General features: G+C 41.8%; 1 protein-coding gene across 7 annotated transcripts in view; it reads left to right on the top strand.

Annotated features, from left to right (window-relative positions):
- Nucleotides 1-5,276: 5,276 nt before the first annotated feature.
- The window catches only part of EYA4 (EYA transcriptional coactivator and phosphatase 4), a 140,238-nt gene continuing 129,289 nt past the window's right edge, over nt 5,277-16,225 (top strand). For 4 of the 7 annotated variants that reach the window (XM_036381015.1, XM_036381013.1, XM_036381014.1 and 1 more), the window contains exon 1: nt 5,277-5,438. The gene's annotated coding sequence lies outside the window, so the exon portion shown is untranslated. Of the gene's footprint in view, nt 5,439-5,718; nt 5,798-5,819; nt 5,852-7,201; nt 7,317-16,225 lie in introns of those variants that run through there. The other 3 variants (XM_036381012.1, XM_036381011.1, XM_036381010.1) reach the window with 3 other exon arrangements.

Genomic DNA, 16,225 nt, shown 5'->3' with positions numbered 1-16,225 from the left:
CCTTTCTCTGTTGCCACCACCTGCAAATAAATGAGTGAAATTGCCTGAGCTTCAGTTAATCTTACGCTACTAGGAGAGTTGGATGCAATCATGCTTCTGGAAGTAACAGAATTATTTTTAGTGTAATGGTAATATGTACTGTCATTTGTAGCGTCATTTGGCAACGACATTTTTACTTCTATAAAACATGTTAAAGAACTTTTGGCGAATCATTCCTTGCTGACTATATGTTATTATATTATAATGCAATACAGCAACAACACGGCGTTACAGTGTTGTAAAAAGATCTTGGTATGAATCTGTATTTGAGTTTATTGCATAACAAGCTCTATCCTGCTGACAAGGACACTGATGAATGCTTCGTTATTGGTTTCACTGGAAACCTCAACATGCCTGAAAGTTGACTAACACACACAAATACTGACTTACCCAGACCATTTCTGATCAGTGACAGTAAAATGAAGTCTCTGGTTTATGCTACCTATATCTGTAATCAAAAAACATTTTCAAAATGCCAAGTTTTACATCCCACAGATTTTGAAGCTGCTTTAAATAGATTTTTAGTAATATTATGGTGGCTATCTCAGAGTTATTCCATTGAAGAATCTTGTAAATGGATAAAAATAACCAGAGAGAAGTTTTAAAAGATGGTGGAAATTCCTAGAAGCAATCAGAAGTGAAGAAAGTACATCAAACATAAAACGGATTAAGAAAACAAATTCAAGGAATTACACTAAGCAGCAACATAAACATTTAATGGTACAGCTTAAAATGTTCAGATTTTTACAAATCATCCAAGGATTGCTCTTCATTTTATTTGTAATGAAATGAAATCTGAAACAAGTTTCTACAGCCAGAATAAACATGGATGCATGTGGGGCACACCCTCAGTCCTCCCACCGTGCCAGAGGCTCTGGAGGTGAGGTAATGCCAGCCCTGACATTTCTTCTGCCTCCCCAACAACCTGACACGATTGTCTCTGGAACATGTCTGAGAGTGACTTTCAGGCTACATCTGCACAAGGAAATTTTCTGAAGATTGCTCTTCTGACCTAAGGCCATCTGTCAGAGCAGTGTTTCTGTAAGGCCAAAATTCTCATTATCAGCTCTTTCATTCTCCAGCACAGGATAGATGCCTGGCCTAGACAAAGAACCAGAATGGTCCTTGACCCACAACACAATCTGAACTGGACCAGGGCATTTTTTAGGAGAATACTAACTGGTGAGAACAAAACTATGACAAGAAGTAGGCTAACAGATCTGTGTGCTAGCCCTGATCAGAGCAGACACAGTTTTTCTATCCCACAGTGATCAGGGAACACTGTGGGATAGAAAAACTGATGGATCATCAAACAAAAACGTATGGCCCAACGTTTTCCCTGGGTCAGCTCTGTAGATCACTTAAATGAACCTTCATGAAACTTCCATGAAACATGATGGAAAGGTATATTGCAGGAAGCAGAGTAGCTGTCTCCTAGGAAAGAAAAAAAGATCACGGTGAAATGGCAGGATACAAATTAAGATTATCAAGCACACCTCATTCCGCCTGCAGAGGCAGCTGAAACAATGCAGATTTTTCTTTGCACTTAGCGAGCTTCCTTTGAAGCAAGCTTTAGAGACAAAACTTGCACTAATTTCAGTGGGGCCTCTTCGTCTGTGTACGGTGTGCAGAACAGAGCCCTCTCCTGGTAAGCCCTGAAGATAATTGAGGACATCCCTGGCACCGTATTTGGCACTGTCTGCAGCACATATCTCTGTGATGAAGTATTGAACATAGGCACTCAAAATAAAATATTAGAAAAGCTACGCTATTTGGAGCCATGGAACCTTATGATTGAGGTCAGATTTGTTTGGATTTAAAAATATATGAAAATCTAAGTAACACTGAAATGATGGCATACCTGAAAACTGAAACCAAAAAATAGGTTATATAACATACTTAAAGGCACAGTTGGCATTTCAAGATCACAATGACTAGCCAGTTATAACCTGTTTTTGAACCCACAGCTGAACCCTGCATGTCGAATTACTGAAAAGGGTGGGTCACCTTCTTTTTAAACCTGAAATCTGATAACCAGGTCAAAAGAACCCCCATTCATTCTTTCTTTTTATGACTATAAAGCCATGAAGCACCAATAATAACCTTAAGTATATAGATCAACACTCTTTGCTTAATTAACATGCTTTTGGATTTCATACTTGAACCTGAAAACAAGAAACCATATTTCAAAGCCCTGCTTTTGCAAAACAAAATTTGCAACAGGTACCTCATCTGGATGCAGGACATGGTAGGCACTTAAATAAATCATAATAATGATCCATTGACAAAATAGTGGCTCTCTGTCCTTAGCTTTTCTCAGAATAACTTTACCATAATTCCTTTGCTTAAACAGCAACACAACCTTGTTGTCACTGACATGCAATGCAAAACAATATTGGTTTAATTTTTAAATTATTTATTAATAATCCAACCCCTCTATTGTTTTTAGCAACATATGCAAACATGATTCTCTGAAGCCACACTGCTTATGTCTGTAACCTCACTAGATTTCACAAGGTAAGTAGGGTTGGCTCTGTAGAATTTGCATGGAAGACTTCCAAGGAAATTCCAGGTTACTCTATGAAATGGTATTTATGCAGCGTGGCATTCTTCTGCTGACACAGTATTCAACTAGCAAAAAGAATATGATCACAAGTGCTGTCTTTAATTAAGAGGTAAAACCAAGGATACCGAGCACTTGTGGGCATTAAACACCCTGTGGCAGTTTTTGCCAGTGTAGGAGTGCCTGGTCAAATACCAGTCCAGATAATTACATCCTGCCTACTTACATTCCCATGTTGCTTTAAATGGATAAGGCATTATTCTTCTATTCTGGTGTAAAAGTGGATCCTGCAGCCCTTCTTGGGCTCTGTTAGGACTATTTCTAGCATGACCTTCTCTATGGTCATGCAGAGTCATTTATGTGAATCAATGCATTTTACTACATTTTGGATTTGCCACCTTCCACTGAGCTCCTGGGAACTTACTTCAGCCTAAACACATTGATTTAACCAAAATCACCATTTAATTACTGCCTGTGAGTCATACTTACAATAAATCTCTGCAAAAAAATTGTCTGATTATCAGATCAGTTTCTGTAGGACTCCCTTCTGTACATGTGATGCGCAGTTTCGGCGTGACCCTGCCCACCCTCACCAAAACCAACAGCAAAACAGCAGCATGTCTCAATGGCATCAAGACCAGGCTCCTTACTGGGAGATTTGCCTTGGGACCATACCATGTACCAGCAGTGCAGGCCTCCCACACCTCCTCAATTTGAAGCAAGTTGCACTGAACAAAGATACAGACAATCTTTTCAAGTCAGCTGTACATTTTAAGAGGGAGCGCAACAAATGGTTAAGAGCTTGCTTTAAAGTGATATGTCCATTAAAACAACCAATGTTACTGCAGGGCTGTTCCCCACAACAGGAATTGGCTTCATTGAAGTGGAAGGAAACCAGACTTCACAAAACCTTCATTACCATGTTCGAGTACCTCACAACAGACCACTGAGCTGCCACTCACCAAAGTCCCCTGGAAAGGAAGGAGTTGTTAGCATGTTTTCCCCACAGAAGGAGCCTTTTAGCAAGATGGGTGCTGGCATTAGTCACAACTTAGCCTATGGCAGGGTTGTCAATCATAATTATTCATAAATCTGAGTTTTCTCCCCTTCCAATTACTCTCTAAACTCTTATTTTCAAAATTCATTTCCTATTCCTGGCTTGTCCTACACTATGTCAATTTGAAGGCTGGCTTTTGGACGCTTTTTTAGTTTAAAAGTTTTTCTAGCTGTATTTGTGTAGGTCAAAAGAGTTTTCCAAGTCTGCTCTCTTTCTGAGTGGCGAGTCTCCCAAGACAGCAAATACAGGGTTTTTATAGGCCTGTTTTCATGAAGATTCAGTCATCTGAAATCTGAAATTCTTTAGGAGAAACATGACCATGTTAATAGAATTCATTGAATGCTAATTATGAAATTCATAGGCTTGAGTAAAGTTAAATAGCTTAAATAGTATCACCAAATGCAAAGTGAGAAAAGAGAAGGCAGGTAGGAAAGAATTTTCACAAATCCATACTTTTTTCCCCCTCCTTTCTGGTGACCTGCTGACCTCAAAAGCTTCTAACATTCATGACTTCTGAAGCCCAAGATTCTTCTCTCACATCTCTCTCCAAATATAGGGCCTGACTTTTGCCTCCTCTTTTAAATCTTTTACTTAGACCCTTTGGAGAGTGAAGTTAACTTGACAGAAAGAGGGTGATGCAGCTGGTTGAACAAGAGCCACTCAATCCACTCAGTGAAGCCATAGTCAGAAGATAATACAAGGCGAATAGTAAGAGTATGAAATGTGACTAAGCAATTAGGGATTTTCTTCCGCTTCCCCACACAATGGAGCAAAGAGGACCAAATGCAGCTGCTGAATTTCTTGCAGAGAAGAGTGTTCAGTTTCAGAGCAGGAAAGGACTTTGCCTTCATCCATGCTGACCAGCTTGAGAGAAAGGAGACAAATGTATCCTATAAAAGGGTATGCCAACCAGTCCTGTCGTGTAGCACTTGATCATACCTGATCATTCAAACTCAGGATTACTTTATGGTGTTGGCTTCTTCTAGAAAAAACAAAGGGGAAAAATGAAGTGCGGACTTCACTACCTGTACTCCAGCGGATTGACACTAATCAATCCTACCCTTCAGGGCCCCCTCCTTTGCTCCCATCACTACTAACTGCAGATGTCAGGGAGTAGCGAAGGCAAAAGGTCCAGGCCCCGGGCTGTGAGGCCGGGGACCGCGGGAGGGACACTTTGGAATTGTCTGGTGGCCGGGTCAGCCGGCGGTCCGTGCCCGCCGCAGGTCAGTGCCGGCGAGCTGAGCGGGGCAGAGCGGGTGGGCAGCGGGGCTGCCGTGCCGAGAGGGGCCGGCACGGGGAGCAGCCCCTGCGGCAGCTCCCGGCACAAGTGCGGAGCGGCGGCCCGGGGCTGCGCTGGCTCCGGGCTCCTCGCCCCTCACCTCCGCGCTCCCGGGACGGCCTTTTTGGGCGGGAGGGCGGGAGGGGGTTACCTTTTCTTAGGGAAGTCCCGTCCCTTTCCAGGGAAACTTTTTGCGTTGCTGTGCGTGACAGGCAACTAGTTGCACTCACTGAAGTGCGAGGAGTGTTTGGCTTCTCCCGTACCAGCCTCCTCCTGCAGCTACCCCCCACCCCCGCCCCGAATTTCCCCTCCCGTTTTGCTCCGAGCTGCTCTTTATTTGTGTGTGGAGAAAGGGGTGGGGGGGGGACGACTTGCAGGGGGGATGTTCTGTTTTGGCCAGAGGAACAGTGCAAAAGGGGAGCCTTGGCTCGGAGAAGGTACGAGAATAAATAAGGAGCGGCCCTAAAATAAAGGAAGCGGCATATCCCGGCAGCGAGAAGGTGAGTGTCTCTGACTTCCCCGTCTCTGCATCTCCCTCCCACCCCTTCTGCTCGGAGGTGGAGGAAACGGGTTCCCTGTCGCATGTGCATGTGTCCGTGGAGGGGGTGTGTGCGTCTCCTTGTATTTAGTGTTTATTTAGCACTGTTTTCATGTCGGTTCGATGACAGCAGCAACAACAACAACAAAGTTGCTGTAAAACAAGTGTGATGGGAGGCAGCAGCGGAGCCGTCCATCGCGGGGTAGAGACGAGCTTTTACCCCGGCCCCACGCGAGTTTAATTGCAAAAAAACCAAACTGGTTTTTCGTGCGGACGGGGCGACTTTTTCCAAGCCCAGCCGGACTTTCTGCCTCAGTCCAGGTGATGTTCCCTGCTATTTTGCCCTCACCGCTCTTTCGCTGGGGGACTGCTGGGGTAAGTCCCAAGACAGGAGCAAGCCCCGACGGCTGCCGTCGCACTGTTCCCCGCTTGCGCCGCCCGCCCACTCCCGGTGCGGCGGAAGCGGGGGGCCCGGGCTGCGCCCCGCGAGCGGCCGGGGGCTGCCGGCCCGCCCGGGCTGGGCGACCGGGCTCTGCCGGCCGCCAGGTCGCTCTGCCGGCCGCCTGCCCTTGTGAGGGCCGGCGGTGGGGCCAGCGGCGGCTTGGCCGGAGGCTGTGAGGAAACAACATCTCTGGTGGCGGCGTCCCCTCCGGACAGAGCGGCATGAAAACACGTAGGGATAGCATTCCCTTCCCGAAAGCCCCGCTCTTCCAGCGAGGGTCCGGGCAGCGCGGGGCAAGGCAGCCCGGCCGGGACGCCGAGGGGGGTAGGGGCGGCAGCGGCGGAGGAGCCGCTCGGTTCCGCCCGGTCCCGCCGCCCGCCCTCCGCCCCGCGCTGCCCCGGCCGCGCTCGGGGGTCTCCGCTGCCCGCCTGCCCCGGGGCGGAGCGCTGCGGGCGTGCCGCACTCGGGGTGCCGGCGGACGGGGCAGGCTGCTTCCCACTGCCTCCGGGCCGGCAGCCGTCGCGGGGCTCCGGCGGCCGCTTTTTCGAGTGTCCGAAGGGACCAGGGTCAGAGCTGCCCGGCGTTTTTGTTCCTCTCCGTTTCCTCTCCCTGGGGGATGTCTCTTGCCCTTCCCCTCCCCCGCCCTGGCTTGTTTTTCTTGTGGTTTAAAGACAAAACGTTGCATTTTCGGGTCGTCCCACCGCGCCCCCGCCCCCGCCGCGGTCTCCGCTGCGCCGGCGGACGGGGCACGGGGAAGCCCCGGCGTGGGGGTCCCGCCGCCTTTTCCACCGGCGATGCGGGGACTTGTGTTTTGGTTAGAAAGCGTTTCCACGTGGGTAAGCCTTGTGTGTTCATGTGTGTGTGTGTGTGTGCGGGTGTGTGCGCGTACTTGATCCACAAGGAGGTAACAGGATTCTTCGTGTTCAAAACCAGCGGGCTCTAGCCATTAATCTCCTTCTCCTGCTGTCATTACAGACACTTCCAAAGTCAGATACCCGCGGAGAGCCGCCGGCTGCGTTTCACACGGCGGTTCTCCCCGAGCCGCAGGGGCTCCGCGCCGTGCCCGGCCGGACACAGGGCTGGCCGGGGAGCAGCCCCGCGGCGCCTTCCGCCGGGAAGGGAGAGCGGAATCCCACGGCATCGCCGCTGCCAATCGGTAGTTGGCATCTAAAGTTTCATTTACATTTATGAAAGTGGCGCTCCGAGCCAAGCAGGCGCGGTGCTGCCGGCTCCGTACCCGCGGGCAGGGCTGGCAGCCGAGCACACGGAGGGACGCGCTCGGTTCGCGCGTGGCGGTGGGAAATAGCTGGTGTTCACAAAAACCCTGGGACGCGCGCTGAACCAGACAAGGGAGCGACCTGGCCGGTTCCAGTTTAAGTATGAAGTCATGCTAGAACAGTAAGGAACGAGTATTTGCAGTTTTCTGAGTTTTGTTTTACGTGTTTCATTTGCGGAGACTAGAAAGCGTATCTAAGGTAAACTAATCAGCAGTTTAGATTTAGAGGGAGTTATATGAAGAAGATATCTTTTCTGTTCGGCAGATAGATTTTCTGGTCTGACCTCGGAGTTTGATGTTAGAAGCATGTACTTTGCAATAAAGCTCAGGCCGTATCTTTGTTTCATTTCCCTAACACTCAAAAGAAGTTTTGTAAAATTGCTGCGCGTTTGACTCTTCCCCTAGCATTTCTGAAAATGCTGCCGAATAACAAATGCTTGCATACTTGCAATATATATCATACTTTGAGTAAAGTGGAAATACAGACTGACATTTCTCTCTCTTCCTGGTGATTCTTTCTCTGTTTGACATCTAACATTAGCTGGGCTATGTCTGAAACAGCTCTTTTTGCCCTTTTTTTTTTTCAAGTGCAGTATTTATGTTACCAAATGTTCTTCAACCAGATTTAATAGAAATGAAAGCGAAGTATGTTGACGAATCTTTTATGCATCTTTGTTCAGATAATTTATATGCAGTTATAATTGTTACATGTATATGGTGGTACTGATAATAAATTTAGTTGAAGGTTACTCTTGCTGGATTTGTATTTATTAATGGCCTCACAACGCTTTGCAGTATAAATTTATTCTGTGTGGATAATGTCAATGGAAGAAATAAACCGTAAACAAGCAGCATATTGAGTAGGGCACTGGTTGGTTCTTATTTGCAGTTCCCAGTTAAAATATTTCAAACAAGGCAACTGTAGAAATACAGCTATAGATAGTATCATGTGGCATATTTTTAGCATCTGATGCAAGTGTTAAAGTTTAACTCTTTAAGCTTTATGCAACTCTTTAAACTTTATGCAAGTCCTAGAATTAATGTTAAACATTGGCGCTTGGTGAGGGAAAGGTACCTGTCTGTTTCCTTGATGAACTGGTGGTATTGGACGATGTTGTGTGCAATCCTCCAGTGTTAAAATTTAAAAAGCATTTTACTCTCTTAAATACGCAAGTTACCACAGAAAGAAAAAAGAAATTCCTAGAATTTCTGTTGAACGCTCTAGGACACAGCTATTCAATTTTTCCTGTGTTATCTTTTTCCTTCTTGAAAGTAGGGATTTTATGAACTCAGGGTAAAGCAGGTCTCCCTTTTTATAAGGAGCGTTTATTCAGCATACTTCTATATTGCAGCTGCTGATCATATTTCATAGAGCTGTTAAAGCACTTAAAACCTAAAATTAGGTACTGTCTGGTAGTAAATATTTCAAATCGCTCCTTGAAGAAACAGGCTTAAAAAAGAGACATTTTGAAATATATCGTTGAGTAAAAGTAATCTTCCATTGCTTTTACTCAGGGCAATAGCAATCTAAATCACTGATTTCAACACAGTGTACTTTTTCGTTAGGTTTTCTTAATCTCCTGGATTTTTATTGTGATTTTATGCTGGCTTTATTTGATATCATAACCAGCTACTTTGCTCAAGCTATGTTTATGATGGCAACGCTTGAATTAACAGGTGTCGAATTAACTTCTAACATACCTGTGCTTCCAGTGAGTATTCTTGTGATAGTAAGAACTGAAATGTAAGTTTCCTCGCTTCCTGGTGTGCATGTTTCTGGCTGTTAGTTGCAGAAGGTGCACACTTCCTTTTTTCCAAATTTTGGATGAGTTAATTTACAGATTATTTACAGTATTTTCCAGTTGGGGGGTGGGGTTAGGTTTGGTTTTTAGTTGAGCATAGGAATACTTGCTCACTAGCTTTCATTTTTGGTACTGTCAGTGTTTGCAGGAAAAATGCAAGCACAGGGACATCAGACTGACAGACATATGTCAAGTTGATCAAGTATTTTTAAAGCTTTTTGGAAGTTCACCACTAAACCAAGTCTGGTAGCAGCAACACTCAGATGTCTTTGCTTTTTTCTTTGTACATGAGAATCCAGTAGTATTTCTGCTATCTAATATGTCTGTAATCTTCTTGACATTTTGTGTTAAAAAATCCCAGCATTTATGGCATGCAACTGGAAGAAGAGTGTTGATATTCAGTCTTTGATTGAGAGGTTTATAAGTACACCTAATAAGTGCTATTTTTCTTTTTTGGATTTAAATATTGTGTAAATGTGTGTCCAACTTAACCTTTTTCTGTCATTGAAAAGCGCTAATTGATCTTGCTGACCCTGACATAATAGTATAGTTTGATATTCGAAACCTTTCAGCTTTGGCATGGCCTTTTTATCACCCCTGAGATTTCAGGGCATGATTCTACTGAAGGTATAAACTACTTCTCTTTGAAAAATTAAATAAAAATGGTTATTAAAAATAAATTATCGTCTTTTAAAGTCAGTAGATGTTTTACCTATCAAAGCCTCAGGCTTTACAATATACATTAAAACTTTCTGAGGTACTTGTATGTATTAGGTGACATTTTAGATGTTGCTGTACAGAAATCAGATTTTTATGAAATAATTTTTGGCCGAATTCCACATTTCTGTGTTGCAGTGTTATTAAATCTGTCATTAAATCAGAAGTGGTTAAAGGAACTTGGACACAATTTGCAATGCAAAAGCTCAGATAAGAAGAGCGCTCATATGTCAAATAAATAATAAAATCTATTTGAAAAGGCAGTAAAACTCACATTTTTAGTCTACATTGTAGTTTGCAATGCTGCCAGAAGGATTGCTTTTGGGATGCCTGTAATATAGGACCTTAAAGGCAAAAGCTATTTTAAAGAATTTTCTTCTTTTTATCTCCAAGCCTGAAAAATGTGTTGAATAGCTGGCTGCCTTTTCGTTTTAACGTTAAACAGTGAAAATTACTTTGATGATTGATTATCCTATATTGAAATGTATCACTGGGCAGTCTCAGTCACAGGATTGTATAGGCTAGTCATTAGGCTTTAGAGCAAAATGTCAAATGCTAATGGCTGTCTGAGGAATACTAAAGTTTAAGCATTTTATTTTCAATTTGTTAAAATTTTCCTTATTTCTCCAAGGGAAGATTATAATGACTGGTGATTATCTTCAGAGCTTCTCACTCCATAAGCCAGTCAGACTTTTTTGGTTTTAGGCTGTTAGGCTTGGGTAGTAGACACTAAAGTTTGCGTTAGGCTGCAGTTACCATGGATTTGAAAATAATTAGTTTGGAGGATTTCTATGCATAAATTAATTTGGAGATCTATGTCTTTTTCCTAAAACTAACTAAATAAATACTATTACAGTGACTTTTCACTGAGCAGCTCTCTGTAGAACTGCAGCGGAGGGCAGTTCTGTTGGATATAATTTTAATGCTGTCTCTAAAGAACTCAGTCTGCCTGGACTGACTGAATACTCTCTTTGCACTAGGGTTGTGCCAGGCTATACAAAATTTGACTAATTTGGAGCAGAAAATTACAGAAAAGACCTCCCAAGGCAACCTGAAAAATATTTGCACAAAGACTGATTTTTTTTTGCATAGATGTTAACTTATTAGTTACGTGATGTAGTTAATATGCACTAGATTTTTTGGCAGCATTAAAATGAAATACTATTGTGATGTGACCCAGTATAAGCTCACATTCTCAGCAGTGAAAAATTACTGCTGCCTTTTTTTTTTAATTGGGTAGATCAGCAAGTAACTAGTCTACTCTTGACATATATATAATTAAACCACAAAAACCTACATTAAAATACCATGGAAGGTCTGATTTAGACCATAAAAGTAAAAGAAACACAGAGCTGAGTTTGCAATTTTTCAAATAATTCTCCTCTATGACTATGTGTATATAACTGTTGAAATCAATGCTGGTGCATGAGGTAATTGGAAACTTAACTTGATGTTTTGTGCCAGATCCTTAGCTGTTGCAAATTGGAGTAGGAATGCTGAAATTATTGGAGTGGTCTCACATTATGCCAGATGAGTATCTAGTCCTCTATTCTTAGTTCAGTCTGCTCTTTTGGTGGGGTATTGCAATATACATTATATATGTGAGATTACATGCACAGAGAAGTGATCCTGCAATACTTAGGAAAATAAAAAAGAGAGTTAAGTGTAAATGTCCAAATTATATTTTTTTTTCCTTTCAGGGCATTTTCATACTCCTATGTTTCCTGTGTTCGAACTTTTTTTTTGTTTCATTTTATACATGACAACAGAAATGCCTTTTACAGTAACTGTACTTTTGAAAATGATGCGGTTAGAAATATTGCTATAATTGTCTGTATTTTTTAAAATTCTATTAAGGCAACATTGTTGCTCAAAGAAATGAATAATTAGGTTGTGCTTGTTCAGGGACATTTCATGAATTCCAAGCCTATTCAATGAAAGGCATCAAGTCCATATTAAATCCCATCTGGATGTTTCTTTTTATTCACTGTAGTATATTCCCAGAACATCACAGAAAATGAAGTTTACCTTGCTCCTAAGAGAGAGCAGCTAAACCAGCTTCTGTACACTTCAGTTTATGCATCCTGACATCATGCTGCATATGAGGTCTTTCTTCCAGCTCTCCTGAGTGTCCCAGCATAGATGTGGTCTCACAAAACCAGGCACAGCGCAGGAGATTATGCACATTTCCTCGCCAAGCAATGCAACTCAGACTCAACCTAGCGTTTCTGTTCTGGTCCTCTTAGCACAGAGAACTAATAAGTTGAAAACTAATAGGGCTGAATGATGTAGAAGTTTTTGCAAATGCAGTGATTATATTCTGGGATAGGGTCTTGAAAATAACATTTCTTGTTACCCCAAGGCAAGATTTAAAATGTGGTAGGTTTTCTAAATAGGAAGATGAAAGTAATTTTCCACTCAGCCAACCTATTTTTTATGTTTATTCTAATCAGGCACGGTAGAAGGATGTAATATAATGATCAAATTAATTTTTTTTCAGTTAATTGCACCTTCAGAGAAGCAATTTTTGTGTTCAAAAAGTATCATCTGAATCCTGTGCTCACTGTGCAGCAGCATGTCTAGGAGTTACCTGCAATATGAGGTGTTTCAGCTGAAATGGCTAGATGATGCGTTTCCTAGTCATTTCTGGTATCTAGTTAGCTATGTTTCGGCTTGTTTTCCAATTTTCTGACTAAATGATAGTCTGATTTCTCCAAGGGCTAGATGAGCAGTCAAATTTTTGGCATGAAACAGATGAAATAGAAGAGTTTGCTCCCTGGTAGTTGTGAAACTGCCCAGCTTTTTGAAGGAAGTCCAGGATTGAAACAGCAGCTTGCGAGATGCTGTCAAATCAGAACTAAGTCTGAAATAGTTTGATTGTAAGGTCTGTAGGAACAGATCCAGCATTTTGCTCTGTTTTTGCATCATTATATAGGGGTATTGGTTCATATAAGCATCAATAGCAGTAACCTCATCTGAAGTCCTACCTCCATCTGTGGAAGTTTCCTGCGGTAGAGGACAGAAAAGCATGAAGCCATGGTTTCACATTTGGTGGCAGCACTTCTAAAGCAGCCCCTTAACCCGCCTCTGCTGGCCACTCGTTTAAGTTGGATCCACTCTTGCTGTGGTTCACAAACAGCTGTGCTGGCAGCGAGGCAAAGGTCGGAATGAGTGGCAGCACTCGAGCTGCTGAGCCTGGCAGCGGTGCTGCAGAAATAGCTGCAGAACCACAGTCTCCGTTACCTAATCTGCCACTTCAGTTAACTGAACTGCAGGGTCAAGTCTGTGGGATAGGTGGAATTTTTCAGAATGAAAACATTGTCTACAAAATCATCCCTTGATCTTTAATCAAAAGGTTGTGTTGATGCAGGGATTTTTGACTAAAATCGAAGTAGCTGCAAATAATTGGCAGATACACGTGCAAGTTAAAACAATAGGAAAGTACTGGGGCCTTTGGAGGGGACAGCTGTGATTTTCTTGAAGGAAGTTCAGACGTGATACCAGACGACAGAACTTTTCCAGATCTTTGCACTGCGTCCAAAAGCTGGGAACAGGCGGAGCATAACTCCTCTAGAAGTGGGACGTCACTGCCAAGGGCTGCAGCGCTCGTGACAGGCTGCATTCTTTTATCACTATTCCTGGGGAAAGGAGTGCAATAATTTCTCAGAAGTGGCCATTACATAGCTGTCACTGTAGACAAGTGCTTAATTTATGGCAACTATTTTTTAATAGTCTCCACTGTCACAAAGTATTAACTTACAGGCTATCATGTTCCAAATGCCTTTTTTTATGTTGTTCCCATATAACACTGAAATATGCATACTGTACCGCATCATGGGTTTATGAACACTCAAGCAAGCCAAACCAGTGATATTATTTTTGATGTGAGTACAAGTTTGATTTCCAAAGATAAGTGTAGTGATGTAAGAAAGTTCTGTAAGTCTGTCTTGAGTTGACATGACTTTTTGATTAATAAAGTTGAGGGATACAAAATCAACTTGGCACAAATGAAATGGATTAAACAGCAAACTAAAGCATAGATTTCACAAATAGTTACTTGTTAACGAGTCTTTAAAAAGCGTGTTATTACAAAGGGTTTTTCAGGGGGCAATCATCAAATCAAAACCTATTTATTATTTTACCAGTGACACCAAGATTAGTAAGTTCTACAAGAAGTAATACCCTTGATTAGAACAATTGCTTACATAATAAAAGATATTTTTCTTCTTACAAACTTCCTTATACTTCTGTTGTTAGACTGTAATGCCTAAAGTACTGCTACTACAAAGACTGAGGGATGGGTAAATAATGACGAGAGCAGATTGATGAGAATAGTCTGGCTCATTGAGCAAACTGAGAGCAAGCAAACAGTATGTACTTCACTACATGCCAGCTGTTTATTTTAAAAAAACCCAAACCAACAAATAAACAACAAATGGAGGCCATAGAAAATTATAATGATGGTATTGTAACCAAAAAAAGGAGTAGTAACTTAAACTAAGTACTCAGCAGAGCAAGAGGGATTACATTAGCTGTGTAGGTGGTATGGGTGCAACTACTAATGCAAAGCTGTACCCTTTCTTAGCTTTAGAAAGGAAGCTTTAAAAACTTGGAGGTTTCAGATTTAATACCACAGGAGTAATTAAACATTGTAAGATGTTTCTCGCAGGAAATTAACAAATTTTAGTTGACTAGAATGTAACATAGTTTGATCACAGCTAATAAATATGTAAATGAGGAAATGTGGTAAAGAATGCATTGTCAAAGCAGTTGTTTTCATTAAAATCTGAGAATACCTGTTTTTTACAATTACTTTGTGTGGCACACTTACTGCTGGCTCATAGTAAAAAAAGATTTGCCTGTAGGATTGCAAGCTGTTCCATGGATGTCACAACATTTCAGTTGCCTGTTGGTGCTGGATCTGATGGGGCAGGAGTCGAAATGTGTGGAGACAGCTCGTGTGAGGATCAGCAGCATAAAAATGTAGATTACACAGGACATCTGGTATGGGGTTTTGCATTTTCTTTGAGCTGGACAGAGGTGGTACATAGAAAATTTTATACTTTCAATCATTGTGTTCTGATGGTTTCAGTTTGACTTGATGGCTGGGGTGCAGCAGTGTTAGTTTTGGCGAGTAATAATTTTTCTGTTCCATCAGAAAGCACCTGAGTTGCATGCTGGCACCAGAAGGAGTTCCGTATTCTGGGACAGTTCTGCATTCACACTATTTGTTTTCCACTGTTCACGGAATGAAGAAATAACAGTTTCTAAAATGCTATATTTTGGAGTTATTGTCAACTTCAGTTAAGAAAAACATTTCATTTCTTCTACCAAACTGGAACCAAAGTACCCAAGTTTATTTTCAGTGAGTTTACTTTGTATTTCTTTCTGACATTTCAAAATCTTCCATTCAAGAATTTCATGTGAGAAACTTGGCAGTAACAGGGATAGCAGCTGCTGAGCAATGACTCTCACACCTAAAAAGGATGGGCATGCTGTAAACTTCCTTCTTCATCAGGATGTTTCTAGTATGCCTAGCAAGTAATTTGAACTACTACAGTAACTCTGATTGCATCATACTGCTGAATACACTCTTCAAAGTGTGGCATGATTTTTAAAGCAGGTAGGATGAATAGATAGGATGCTGTCACAGCTTTCATGATACCATGTGGCTCGATTCTTTGCATTAAGTTTTTCAGCCTTGTAAAAAGGCAGTTTGGTTTTACCATGTGGATATGCTCATTTTAACATTCCCCTAAATTCTAAAATGTTTCTGTTTTAGAAATAATATTTATTGTTATTTTATGCGTATTTTGTGTCACAAGGTTTACAAGGTTTTTGAGGGTTTTTTTATGTGTAAAAGGTAAATTAGACATGTGTTTTAGGGAGAGGGAATAAGAAATAATTAATATTTTAAATTGACGGTGTGTCTTTAAGTATTCTAGCTAACCAAGTATAGACTTTCTGTTTTCAATGGCTTGTTTATAAATAATTGAATTGTTTTCTTTGGTTTGTTCACAGCTATTTTCTACAAAAAAAGAGAAGAAAATTGTCTCAGAAGTTAAGCAAAGTACTCTGTCTAGTAAAAACCAAAATTCTTCTCCCTAAAAAAATCTAGTTGTTTAAAATATTGAAATGGCCAGCTAGTAGGAAAATAAAACAAAAATTTTAATTAGAAAATTGAAAAGGGTATGATTCTATCTGTGGCATCTTTGCATTACTTGTTTGGGTTTTGTTTCTTTTCCCTGCCTTTTCTTTTCTCTTTATTTTTAGGGGAACACTGTGGGATTCTAGATTAGATTTGTTTATAAATTGAGGCCAGAAACGGTATCAGCATTTGTTTTATTCATTTCTCTCTGGAAAATTCTGTAATTGATTAATTTGGAATGAGATAGATGAAGTCTGTGTAGCTGCATGCCTTATCTAAGCAAGAGTGAAGAGGTCTCTCACAGCTGGGAAGCCCCCAAGCATCAGTGGATTTGTAGCTCTGGTCTCAATCTTAGTAATTTCAC

Source organism: Molothrus ater, chromosome 3, assembly GCF_012460135.2.
Source record: "Molothrus ater isolate BHLD 08-10-18 breed brown headed cowbird chromosome 3, BPBGC_Mater_1.1, whole genome shotgun sequence".
Lineage (NCBI taxonomy): Eukaryota > Metazoa > Chordata > Aves > Passeriformes > Icteridae > Molothrus > Molothrus ater.
This window is presented reverse-complemented; position numbering and strand designations above follow the sequence as displayed.